Below are 14,275 nucleotides of genomic sequence, written 5' to 3' on the forward strand. Positions count from 1 at the left end.
AGCTCCAAGCTGTAATGTGATATAGACCTCTGTTAGGGGTACTATACCCACTTATGCTGGTTTTGTCTGTGTGTCACCGTGTAGGGAGCAATGAATTTTAGGCTAGCGACGCTCACTACAATTCGAATGTCCTACTTTGGCAATCCTGCTGATGCCATCCAATGTGATATACACCTTTTCGGAAGGAGCACTGCAGTAATCTCGGAAGTGCATACTAAAAACTGTGTAGTGCTGTATTGTAATAAACTAGTTAGGTAGGGGTTCTATTCCCAGACATGACAGGTGTGTGTGTTTGTAACTCGTATCCTGTGTGGAGGTGGTTGGGAGTATGTGGCCAATGTCGAGTGGGTTTTGCATATTTCTTATATGGTGGCCCTACTATATATCACAATGTCCACTGTACAGGGATAACAGATGTGAAATAGCTGAGAGGCTGGGGTGTAAAGCCATACCCATACATACGACATCAAGGCCAGGCAATCACCATTAGCAACCCCAGTATTACCCAGAGCACACTTTCAACTCATGTCTCATACACACACACATGCCTAGGCAACAGCCAATATGTGGGTAGTAAACTTCATATTGGCCACTGATAGTAACTATGGAGTGATAGCAGTGGCCTACAGAGGGTATGGCACCCTGTCCATCTGTCCAATATGCACATACATGCAGACAGTGCACCTCCCCCATGTTTCCCAATAGACACCTGCAACACCTGTGGTGCCATCACATGTGACCCACAAAGGACATACCATGCCTGACAACATACCCTGTATGGACAGATGCCACTGACACCAGGGAATGCTGTTAGTATGCTATCAGTGTAGGTGCAGAGTAAACCTGCTGCCCATTACCAGTTCCCACCACAGGTGGGCAGGACTGGCACATCTGATGATAATCTGTGTTCACAACATGGGCCAGACACCCTAGGTACAGTTCCACATGTCACTGTACATGCATGTGGGAGGTGTGCATATCCCAGACACCGTCCATGTCATGGACTAAGGAGCACCTACATGACAAGCGATGCACAGCATTGGCCACACACAATAGTCACCAAGGTGACTGGATGGGGGATACAATACCCGCTTGTGTGGGCAGATGCAGAAACTATAGCCCTGAGACACAATGCAGACCATTGTCATGTGGCCTGATGACAAGGTATACCCATTGCCTAGCCTTGTATAGCCGTCTGGCACAGTCGACCACCACACACCCATGCAGACATGCACCCATGCATGTCAGTACTGGCACCCTGTGTGTTTGTGTGTGTGTGTTGTATGGTCCGTATGTTCACATCCACACTCACTACAAACCCCATTGGCATACTGAAGCATGCTGTCTGATGTCAGACAACTCCCCATACCCTTTCCTCATACAACCTCCATATGACCTGTGTGTTGCATGTGATACCTGCACATTGATGTGTTGTGGCAATCCACTACTGATGAGTTATAATTCTGGCTCTGCCAAGTGTGTCAATGTATGTGCATCCCTCTGAGAGTGTGGCTATGTTGACGCTGGCACCTGTTCATGCGGACAGGCATGTGTACATCACCTACATATAACTACTGTATCCCTTTTGCAGATGTCACTCACCATCACATATATGTTCTGAGGGCTCCACCACAGGTAACCCATGTGGTGCATCAAATAACTGCATAGAACTGTGATAGCACAACATAGTCGTCAGGGGGTTGATACCTTGTGCTGGTAGGTGTGTGATATGAACATGCTTAGGTTTTACTCTCTCACCCTTCCCTGACTTGTCTTTGCCTCTGTCTGCCACTCCCACTCCCTCTCTGGTGGATGTGTAGACCTACACCTGCTTTGCATGTCAGATGGAGTGGGGATTTACCTCTAACAACATACACTGTGGAAACAGGGCAACACACAGGAGGGGGATGTGCCTGACCTGACTACAGACTGTAAGTGCTGCTATACTGCATTTGAAGTAATGTTGGTTTAACATTGTGTCTGTGGATACGGCTGTCCTACATGCCATGTCAGTTCTATGTTTATGAGGAATCCCCATCTGTAGGGGCATCTACAGACTGGGCAGTGTGTTGTGCCTTTGGTTTCGTGTGTTACCCACAGAGCATCTATCTGTGGACTGCAGAAGGTAGTATGAGGATTGCAGTCTGTAGATGGTGAAAGCCGTGACAGTTACTGACTACATATCCCTCATAGGAATATGCTGCAACAAACCCTGTTACAACAGTAAATGTATGAGGTTATCAAAGCAACATGTCAATATTGGCCCTGTGTATGTGCTTCCAGCCACAACTCTGTCAACCTTTGTACATATGTCATGCATGAAGAGGTGCATATGTACTGTACACCATAATTAGTGTCATCATATCTGATAACAAGCCAGGAAGATATCAGACTGCTACACATGTTATGTACAGTAGGAGTTATATTTGATGACATAACCTGGACATACTGTGGTTGTTTGCACAGTACTGAGGTCTGTGTACTTATGGTGAATGTAGACAGTGTGTGTATTGTTAATATGTACCTTGGCCTGTGTACAGACTGTGGTAGTTGTCATCGTCCTACGTCCTATCCTATCTGATGTTACATGTTGCTCCACTGTATGTTACCATATTGGCTTACATGTTTGTAGGGCCATATACACACATGTCACATACCACAGTCAGCCATCAGACCAAACTGTGTAGCAGCCCAGTATATGTAGGGTTAGTGTGTACGTGGCACATATGAGGATGGTTTTGAACAGATAGTCCATATACTGTAATATTATGCTAGCTTGCCATATGTGGCTGTGTTCTCACTGGTTGTGGTTATGCACTTTCACACAGGTGTATCTTACCCTGTGCTGTGACATGCCTGTACAGCCAGCTATATATGCAGGTACATGTGCATTCCCGCATAGGAGATGTAGGCCAGTGTTGAGCCAGTCTGCCTGCAGCCTGCACAGTGCATTGTTACATGCCTAGCAACATAGTGTACTTCCCCAGTGAGATGTCATGTGCAAATAATTGCCAGATGTACTGCTGCCAGGCCTCCCTTAACAGTCATGTATGTCAGACAGAGCAGTGGGATGCTGTAGAGATGTATGTCAATATCCAGTGGGTAGTATGTGGCCATGGCACCCTTGTACCAGCAGTTATTACGTGTCAGGCCAGACAGGGGTGTGTGAATGCATAATCTATGGTGGCATATGTATACCAGTTGTTATGTGTTATACCAATCTACATGGCTGTTAACATCCATATCGTCAGGCATGTTGCACATGTTTTGCACTAAGGGGTTCTGTGTATACCTCTGGACTGTACATAGTGTGTCAGAATGTCCACACATATTGGACAATATCTCTGCTGCAGTCAACAGGTGCAGTACATGCTAGCAGTGGTATTTTACTATGATGTCCTTAGGATGTCTGTCAGTAGCCAATGGCACACGTGGTAAGCAGATGTGACCTCCCACAAACACACCATCCGAATTACAGTAGCAATAGTATATAGAACTGAAATAGTACACAAATAAAGGTTTTCCATTCATGCAAACCTGTGAGTGGTGTTTTTCCTATGACCTCTCTCTGGGTATATGTTGCAGGCAAGGATTGTCATTTGTATGGGTGGTCCATACAGTGTCCAGTTGTTCAAGTGTGAACTGTAGGCATAGTGGCTGTTCCATATTTTGTGCACCTTCTACATATGTATCTTACTGGACATATCTCTTCATGTGTATGTGTACTCACATGTATATATATATATATATATATATATATATATATATATATATATATATATATAGGTATATCTGTATCTGCAGATATGTGTCTGTGTATATGTACCCTGGGGATGTTGATAGCTTCCACATTTTAGAATTCCTATGGGAGCCAGGCTGTACTGCATGATATGTTACCAATAACAGCCTGACATCATACAGGTGGGATGTAGTACTGTCAACATCTTGTGCCCATGTCATGTCAGGTCCTGGTTATGGGATCTGCAACACTTGGTAGTGTATTGCAGGGAGAACATGTTTGGCAGGGGGGGAGTATGCCTATTCGTACAAGACGTATGTTGTTTGGGGCCTCTCAACACCATTAACGGTGCATGTGGACATATTTGTTTTTGTTACTCTACCATTGTTATCTACAGATGTATGGCCATATATACCTATATATATATATATATATATATATATATATATATATATATATATATATCAGCTTATATATGTATGACTATGTCCGTATATACCTACATAGCTATATATTTGCTTACATATATGTACCTTGTTGTGTATATGTAGACATATAGGTGCACATATATGTGTCGATGTAGGCATTTGCATATATATATATATATATATATATATATATATATATATATATATATATATATATATATATGTAAATATTTCTAAATATACACATATATATATATATATATATATATATAAATATTTCTAAATATACATATATATATATATAATATACATATATATATATATATATATATATATATATATATATATATATATATCTACATATATAGATATGTTGTATCTGTTTATATATTAGTGTTAGTGTGCGAGTGGCACATATGAGGATGGTGTTTATCAGACAGTCTTTACAGTGTCATACTAAGCTTGTGTATCATATGTGGGTATGCATTTTCTCACAGGTGTCTGCTACGCTGTGCTGTGACCTGCGTGTCGAGCCAGCTATAATCGCAGGTGCATGTGTATTCCCCCATACAATATGTAGTCCAGTGTTGTGGCAGTCTGCCTGCAGTTTGCCCGGTGCCTTGTGACATGCTTAACTGCCTACTGTAGTTACCCAGTGTGCTGTTATGTCCAGTTATTTGCAAAACATACTGCTGCCAGGCCAGCATAACTGTTGTGTATTTCTGACAAAACAGTGGTATGCTGTACAGATGTATGTCACTATCTACTGGGTAGTATGTGGCCATGTGAACTCAGCACCACCAGGTATTATGTATCTGGACAAACTGGCGTGAGTGCATGCATACACTATGTGGGTATATGTACTCCAGTGTTGTCATGATATACCCTTGTACATTGCTAGTAACATCTACATTGGGAGGCATGGTCCACATGTCTCGCATGAAGGGAACATGTGTACACTTCTGGACTGACCACAGAGTGCCAGATCATCCACATATATTGGTCATATCCCTGCTGTAGTCCACAGGATTATTACTGTGCTAGCAGTGGTACTGTACTATGATGCCCTTAGGATGTCTGTCCATAGGCAATGGAGCACATGTCCACAGCATATGTGACCTCCCACACCCAACATGTCTGTTAAGACACCCCTATGACAGTAGCAACAGTCTACATATATACCTGCAATACATCCACGACATCCCCTTGCACTACGGGGTTGGGACTATTGGTGCTGAGGTAGGACTCCACTCCATGTTCTGGATATATGGTAAACATATATGTGTACACATATATCCACACACACACACACACACACACACACACACACACACACACACACACACACACACACATATATATATATATATATATATATATATATATATATATACATATACACATATACATATCCACATACATATATGGGCATATACATATCCACATACATATATGGAGATATATATGTACATATCTATATATATATATATATCTATCTATCTATATATATATATATATATATATATATATATGCATATATCTACACACACACACACACTCATATAAATGCTCACACATATACATATACATAGCAATGACTTCAGCAAGTGGCTAAGCATCTGATGTCATGCAAAGGGGATCCAGTATCTGTCTGCGTGGGATGACATGATTTACAAACCACAATACTTTGCCAGAGATGGTCTGCACCTGTTCCCCTGGGATTCAGGTTACTAGCTACAGCTCTTGGCACCCCCATAGTGCTTTATCTAGGCAAGGTTCAAAGGACTTAACCACCACTGTAACAGATACAAGCCTGCAAAACTGAAGGTAATACGACTCAATGCTAAAAGTCTAAACCTAAAAAGGCACTCTCTTGAGGCACACCTACAAATGGGAAGCATCGATATCTGTGCAGCAACTGGGACCTGGTTCAACGCTGCAGAGAGCACACCTGTAATACCTGGCTACAACTATTATCACACATTTCTGGCAACAAACCAAGACCACAACACTACAGGTGGAGGAGTGTCCATATTCACCAAGGTTATTCACACCTCCAGCCTAGTTCCCAACACAATGCATCTGAGAATCTCCAGATGCAACTAACACTAGGTAAGACTGCAATCCAAATTGTAGCTTGCTACAGATCCCCACCATGCCCCAAGAGTCTCACTACACTGTGATAAACATACTGGACAATATTAACATACAATCAAACACCATAATACTGGGTGATTTCAACTACCCTGCCATTAACTGAGAAAACTACTTGGGTACCAACACCTTTTACCAATGATTCCTGGAATTCATACATTCCAACCCCCTGGTTCAACTAATTCATTGTCCAACCAGAGTCTCCAATATCCTAGACCTGGTCATTACCAACATGGGAGAAGGATGCTCCACACCAGTGGTTACCCCCTCATTGGCAAGGTCTGACCATAAGGGAATCACCGTTGACATCCACATCCCACCCCCAACCACCAGTAAGGAAACCTCCATAAAAATCCTCTCTAAAGCCAACGCCATGCTACTGAAGTCAGAAGTGACAAACTTCATGACAGTCATGGAGATGGGAGCTGAAAGTGCAACTGGTGAATCCTACATTAAGGCACTGTATGAGCACATCCACTCGTGCATGAATTGTGCCACCCCAAATAGAACCAAGAAGCTGTCCTCCAAAAAAGGAAGCCAATCTTGTGCTCCACTGCCATAAACAAACTATACAACAGAAGGACGAAACTGTTGCAGAAAAAAGGATAATCCCAAAATGCAAACTGCTCCCTTAGCAGCCTCAGTAAGAAGCTGATATCCCTCAAAATCCGCCAAAGCTTGTTACATAAATATAATTACCATAGATTCCAAAGACAACCACAAGGCATTCTATAGTTATGTCCAGGATCTAAATGGCAATGCTCAGAACTGCTCTCAGCTACAACAGAATGGTATTAAATATACTGATTCCAAGGAGTTTGTCAATATCCGGGCAGATCGATTTAGTGCCACATTCACCCTTCTCTCACCCCCTAAAGGGCCCATCTCAGTACCAAAAGACAGCCATATTCTGGTAATCAAGGCCACACAGGTGGAAACTGCACTATCCACTGCTAGGAATACAGCATCCATGGGACCAGATGATAGCCCGGGCTGTGTACTATAAGAACTACAAAATAAACCTGCATCCCACCTAAGTGCCATGTTTAATCATAGCCTCACCTCAGGCTTCGATCCCACTGAGTGGTGCACAGCTACAGTTATCACACTCCACAAGGGAGAATCCACCTTGGATCCCAGGAACTACCATCTCATCAGTCTGATGAGCCTGATCTGCAAGGGTATGGAATGCATTATCATGCAACTTATAAACAAAGACATTGGCAACCAGCAAACACTGGACCCCACCCAGGTTGGGCTCATGAAGGGCCAATTTTGTCTCCTAAACCTGATTGACTACTTTGAATCAGTCTCCAGAGCTGTGGAAGAAGGTAAGGCGGTTCACACAGCCTATATGGACTTGGCCAAGGCCTTCGACAACATCCCCCACTCTGGAGACATAGTTAAACATATGAAACTGGCCATAAACTCCTGCATCACTTGACGGGTTGCCAACTAACTTATTGACGAAACCCAGACTGTAAAAGTTGCCAAGTCCAATCCCAGCCACAGACAAGTGACAAGTGGAGTACCTCAGGGTTCAGTCCTGGGACAGCTCTTGTTTGGCATCTACTTCCCTGAAGTACAGGCCAACACTACAGAACTCTGGCTAACAAAGTTCATTGATGACTGCAAACTGGGAGCCATTATTTCATCCCCAAGTGATGTGGATATTCTACAACATGGCTTTACAGAAACAGATGCTTGGTGCCAGAGCCATGGGCTCAAGCTTAATGCTAAGTAATGTATAGTTATCCCTTTGGAAATTCTATGTACCCATGTATTACCACATAGGTGGCAGTACACTAAACACCGAAAGTGTGCTGACAGATATAGGGACACAGGTGGACAGTGGTCTAACCTTCATTAACCACATTGCCACAACAGTAAGGACATCCTTCTATGTGGCACACTTCATCACTGAGGGCTTTACATCCAGAAAAAAGGAGGTAATTGTCCCACTGTACTCATCTTTCATTACACCCAGTATAGAGTATAATGCCCTGTTTGGTATGTACCTCACAAGATATCTCCAACAGCTGGGAAGGCAGTCAAAATACCTCACTATAAGAATTACAGGCCTAAAGCAGATGGCCTATACTGACCATCTAGCTACTCTGTGGCATATCGTCTACACAGAGGCTATCTCTGCATTACATACAAGGCTATGTCAAACCCTGGAAAATTACATCTGTAATAAGTGTATATACTGTCATGTACAGTACATGCATCTATATGCTATCATTACAGTAGCAAAGGGTTCTGAGTGTCATCTCTAGGACACACAAGTATATGAGACCTGCACAGCACTGTTATCCATGTGAATGTGTTACATGCAGGAGTAGCAACCCAGGATACATGCTGTCACACTGGCATGTAGTGTAACATGGCGTTACTACTGTTGACAGTGCTGTCCCAGGCAAGGGTTTAGTGCTAACATTACTAATGACAACAAGCACACCTGCGGGCATAGCTGCACTCTGAGGCCTCACTGTTGTGTTCCTGGTGTGTGGGCTATATATATCCCCTATATACCGTATATATCCCCTACTGGATAATAATCAGACATGTGGAATGTAACTGTAGAGTACCATCTGTACAGCACATGTTAGTAAGGGCTTACAACATGTAGTAATGACATACATATTGTTGTCAAACATCCATCTGTTGACCCATTCATCCTACTGCATAGCTACTTGCCAAACTGGTGTCTGTCAGTCCTTCTACAGATGTGCAGATGGCAGGTATCCAGCTGGGATACATACAAAACAACCTATGCTTGACTGAAACTGACATATCTGGCAAGCTGTGTACTACCTGTCACATATAAGAGACAACACTCTGTATGGGCCATGCCACAGGTACCTACACTACACTACTACAGTCAACTGAACATGCTTGGGTACAAGTCTCCATCACAGACACTAACCATGTGTTGTAATACATGTTGCATACATGTCAACTGGATCACCTCAGTGGCCATGTGCAGAAGGCACCCAGAGGATTGGCTGACACATGTCACTCTCACCCTGATGGTCACTAACATGGTGTATGTCAATAGATTGCCTGCTGGCACGTGGAAGGTGACATGATACTAATGTACACACAACCCCTACACATCCAATCTCTCCATGGACAATATCCAGGTACACAGCTATGACCACCTGCAGCAATGCACCACAGTACTGACAGTTGTATGTGTGCATTACTGAGGATAGCAGTGTTTGTGTATTAGTACACCTGTAGTTGGGGATAACATGATGGCCTTCACAACCACCTCAACTCCCATTGCCATAGTCAGATGTGGTCGCTGCTGTATTGGACATGACATGTACCCTGTTACACTCCTTTACCTAACAGCTACATGTGCCTTGCAGTACCAGAACAACAGTGGTGTACAAATGGGTCGATTGGCATGGGAAACCCATTGAGGTCTGCCAAGTGTATGCATGTGTGCTTGTCTCCATATCTGTAGGGTACACCATTCTGAGGCTACATACTCCTATTACACTACACATTGTCACACAGTAGTACAGATTTTGTTGTCACTGCCCATAGGTGAGGCTTTGCAATGCAACACCCTACTATGCCTGTGTCATGTGCATTAGATGCATATCCCTGTAGTACCACTGTTGCGATATAAAATGGGTTGTATTGCCGTCATGGGCAATGTGTGATAGTGGGTATGTCAGAGTGCCATAATGGGTTCCAGTGTGTACAGTATCCATTGGGGGATGTGGGTGCTGTGTATACTGTCATTACACCATAGCACACCTGGTATATGTCCCGCATACCACTTTCTGGTGACTATTGTCACCGTCAACCATACAGGTAACTGATACCACAATACAGCCCAGTTACGCATGTGCTGTGTGCAGCCTACGTGTAACACACTGGACACATAAACTAGTTAGTTAGCACCAATAAGCCCAGATCTCTAAGATGTGTGTCTGCCTGTTATGTGTCCGTCAATGTGTATATGATGGTATGACACACTATGTATTCTCCATATACAACCATTACATCCCCCATCACCATATTGTACATGTCTGTGGATGTTCTGCATATAACATGTAGCCTGGTACACACCTCACCCTAAACGTTGTGTGGTGTGTGCAGTAGCACTACATACCTAGGTTGGGGTCTAGTCACAGTTTTGCCAAGTAAGGATGTGTGTGTATGTTGATGGGTTGACTTAAGGTTGCAGATTATACATGTCCTAGTGGGTCCCCAGTCAATGTGGCACAGGCAATAACTGTTATACAAACCTGTGACATATGTGCAACTCTACACTGGATATGTCACGGCCATGGTGTCACCACAGTGCCATAACCCTTGTGGAATATGACTGCAGACAATCCTCTTGCTGACACATGTGCACCTACAACACAAATGGATAACATTATGGAGATCACAATAATCAATGTTACTAACAGCTGAAATGCATCATAGCTGAATGGCTACACTACCTGACATGTATGCATTACACATTACCCCTGACAACATCTTACACTGCAGTACATTGCAGCACTTTATTACAGTCACCTTGTGCATCAAAACCATCTTAGCCTGTCCTGCATTGATGTTATGAATGATAGGAATGTGGCACAGGTATCATCATATGCACAGGGTGTGTTGCTGGTTTGTCAGAGGCTGAGGGTGGTCCATACATTTGACACCATGTGTGTGGGTGAGGGGTTTAATTCTTTGATTGGGGCATGGTGATATGGTGTGTGTCGGTATGGGGTTGCCCTAGGTGTGTTTGCATAGTGTGCGGGTACGCATGCACACAGTTCTGCCATGTGGCTGCCCTATACAGGTGTTTTTGGACAGCTGCAGACCATACCTGACAGGGTGTGAAGTTCACCGCCGCTGGCCATGGACACACTGACTGTGCCTGTCAGGGGTTCCATGGGCACGTGCAGGTAATGACCTTGATGTGCTACTCTCCCCTGATGATGGCAGATGTCCACTGGAACCATGTCTTGCCTGGGACTGGCCAGGGCCACGTGAATGAGGCCTGCTGTGGTGTGGTGTGGTGTGGACAGCACCCCCAGTGGTGTGCTGGTACTGCCACTACAGGAGCGGCTTGGTGTCCTAGCACATCCACATTGACCGCCAGCTGCTGGTGTTTCTGGCCTACATCCACGCAGCCATCGCACCACTCCCACCATTTTTTTAAGCACTGACATACCACGGTCGAGGAGGCCCACCATCTAACCCCACCATCTATCCATGATCTCATTATGTTCACGGAGGGCAGCAGCAAGTTCACGGATGTTGTCACTTACAGATGAGAAAGCAGCCCTCTGCAGCCTCAGGCCCTGTCTGGTGTACATTTCCATATGTGCCTGTGCCTCCATGACAGCCTGAAACATGCTCCTGGTGGTACCAGTTGTGGAGCCTCTGCCAGGGGCATGATGACCAGTGGCCCTCCCACGAGCACCATGGTACATCTGCCTATGTGGTGCCCTGCCAGACATCTGGCTATGCTAACTGTGACCTGACACAGTCGGCATGGTAACCACACTTTCCTGGTCACTGGCACCAACTGCCAACTGTCCCTCTGCTATGGCCACTTGTGATCGGGTGTGCATGGGCACTGTAACTGTGTGTGGGCTTGGGGTGGCAAGGAGGGTGATGACAAATGATGGAGCAGTGTCGGCCTCTGACAACCCCACCTGTGCCTCAACAGTACCATCATCATCATCATCGATGTCTGTATGGACACTAACCTCAGATTGCATGCAGTAGGGAACCTGACCCACCTCGCCATCTGTGGGGGACAAACACACACTTTAAGACCTGTACAGCATTGCATAACAGTACACACATTTACACACACACACACACACACACACACACACACACACACACACACACACACACACACACACACACACACTGACAGTCCACCTTACTATCTCCTTGTCCCTGTGTTTACAGACAGTCTCATTCAGTTACATATGTTCCCCATCCTGCATGGCACCTGCTAACATACACTCATTAATACTATCCATTAACATATCATTCCTCTCCATGCCTACACATGTAATCACAATGCATGACCTGTTACTCCATCACCTCCCTGACTTGAGTGGAGTAGGTTGTACATGGCCTCATTGCTGTCATCCAGTGTTAACCTTGTGTATGTCCAGCCATGGTGTATATGGCCTCTATATGGTTGGGGCTGCTACATTTACTACATATTTCACACACCGGAGTCTCATACTGCAGTCTTGTTCAGTCCATGCCACATCTGCTGCATAATCAACCTATCACGTGGACAACAGTAATATCTGGATACATTCACTGGTGTGCTCTGGTAATTCCCCATTGCATTAGTAGTGTTGCATACATGGGTAGTCGGTTATCTATCTGCTGATGGCAATATGATGTGTATACCTGGTGTGTACTTTCCATCCCAATGCATGTTCCATGCTACAGACCTTGTTATGTTATCAGCTGTCCTGTGTTCACATATCAGACAAGTTGTCCTGGTGTCTCATGTGTCACTCCATGTCCATCCACGGCACAATCCCAAGGAAAAGTACTGCCATGTGATCAACCCCACAATCACCTGTGCATACATGGACACCCACACAAACAGACACACATGTACACACACATCTGACATGCATCGACCACACTCCACTCCACCAGATTGCACTTACAGACACAATTAACACACACCCACCCCCCACACACCGACACACACGCCTACATGTGAGGTTGCACAGCTTTTGTACACACAGTCCTCCCATTACCCTTCTGTCAGAATGCATTACATATAGTACTCAACAGCATGCAGTGCAGCTATAGTGACTCCATGCTAGGGCCAGTATACATGTGTGTGATACATGGGCTGTATTGGTAGGTGATGGCCCTTCCCCTTGATAACATTGCACCCATGTACAAAGTGTTACTGTGGACCTGTTCTGCACCCTGCCTTGTATTGTGCACCATACCTCACAGGTGTACAAACCATTGTTGCATGTGTAGTACTGTGTCAGTTATGTCAGCTCCAATGCTCACAGCCCCTATGTGTTTGAGCGACTCATACCTGGGAATGATATGTGAACACGTCATTTGTGAATGTCTGATGTCTGGTTTAGAGATCACAACATCAGCAGTGCATGTATGACTAATACAACACTATTACACTGAAAACCGCCAGACCTTACCATGGCTATGAGGGTGCCCTACACATGTCCCACAACTCTGCATGGTTGCAAGGTCTACTCATGTGCACATCCCTTGGAGTTCACACACTGCTGTCAGTATTGCTGTGGAGTCAGAGTTGTGTCTGCCACAGTTACTGAACCTGATTGTGTGCAGATACAGCCATTCTTAGCATACGTAGGATCCATGCTGCAGTGCACTGCTGTGTCATGATGACACACCCTCCCCACCTCCAGCCTTTTTGCAGATGCTTGACAACTATGGCCTACACATGTGTCAGTTTGCAGTGTCCCAAGAATGGGACACTACGTGCAGCAGACTACTACCAGTTAATTATGTGAACCACAGTACTATGTTATGACATAGTGTCGATCTTTAACGGTTGCTATTGTAATACAGGTATATTTACTGTTGTAGCATCATATGAAAGTGTTGTCTCACACATGTCCCTACTGTAGGCCATGTGTCCCGCCATTATTCTCATTCCAGTGCACACATTTCACAATGACAGGATGTTAGTTATCTTGCATGTGTCTGATGTACCCTTCTAATACCCCATCATGGTCTGCACTATGATGCAGTGCATTTCACAGTAATGAAACGTGAACTTGTACAGCATGCAGTATGGGTAGGTGTGTTAGATGTGTGTATGGAATATCCCATAGCTATTACATGCCCGGGGTATTGTCAAACATGAACATGAACCATACTCACCGGCTACAGGCTGCTGCCTTGGTGGTATCCTGGAGGGACATACATAAGAGTGTGAGAG

Source organism: Protopterus annectens, chromosome 8.part0 (assembly GCF_019279795.1).
Source record: "Protopterus annectens isolate FY-2018-M chromosome 8.part0, PAN1.0, whole genome shotgun sequence".
In the NCBI taxonomy this organism is placed as follows: domain Eukaryota; kingdom Metazoa; phylum Chordata; order Ceratodontiformes; family Protopteridae; genus Protopterus; species Protopterus annectens.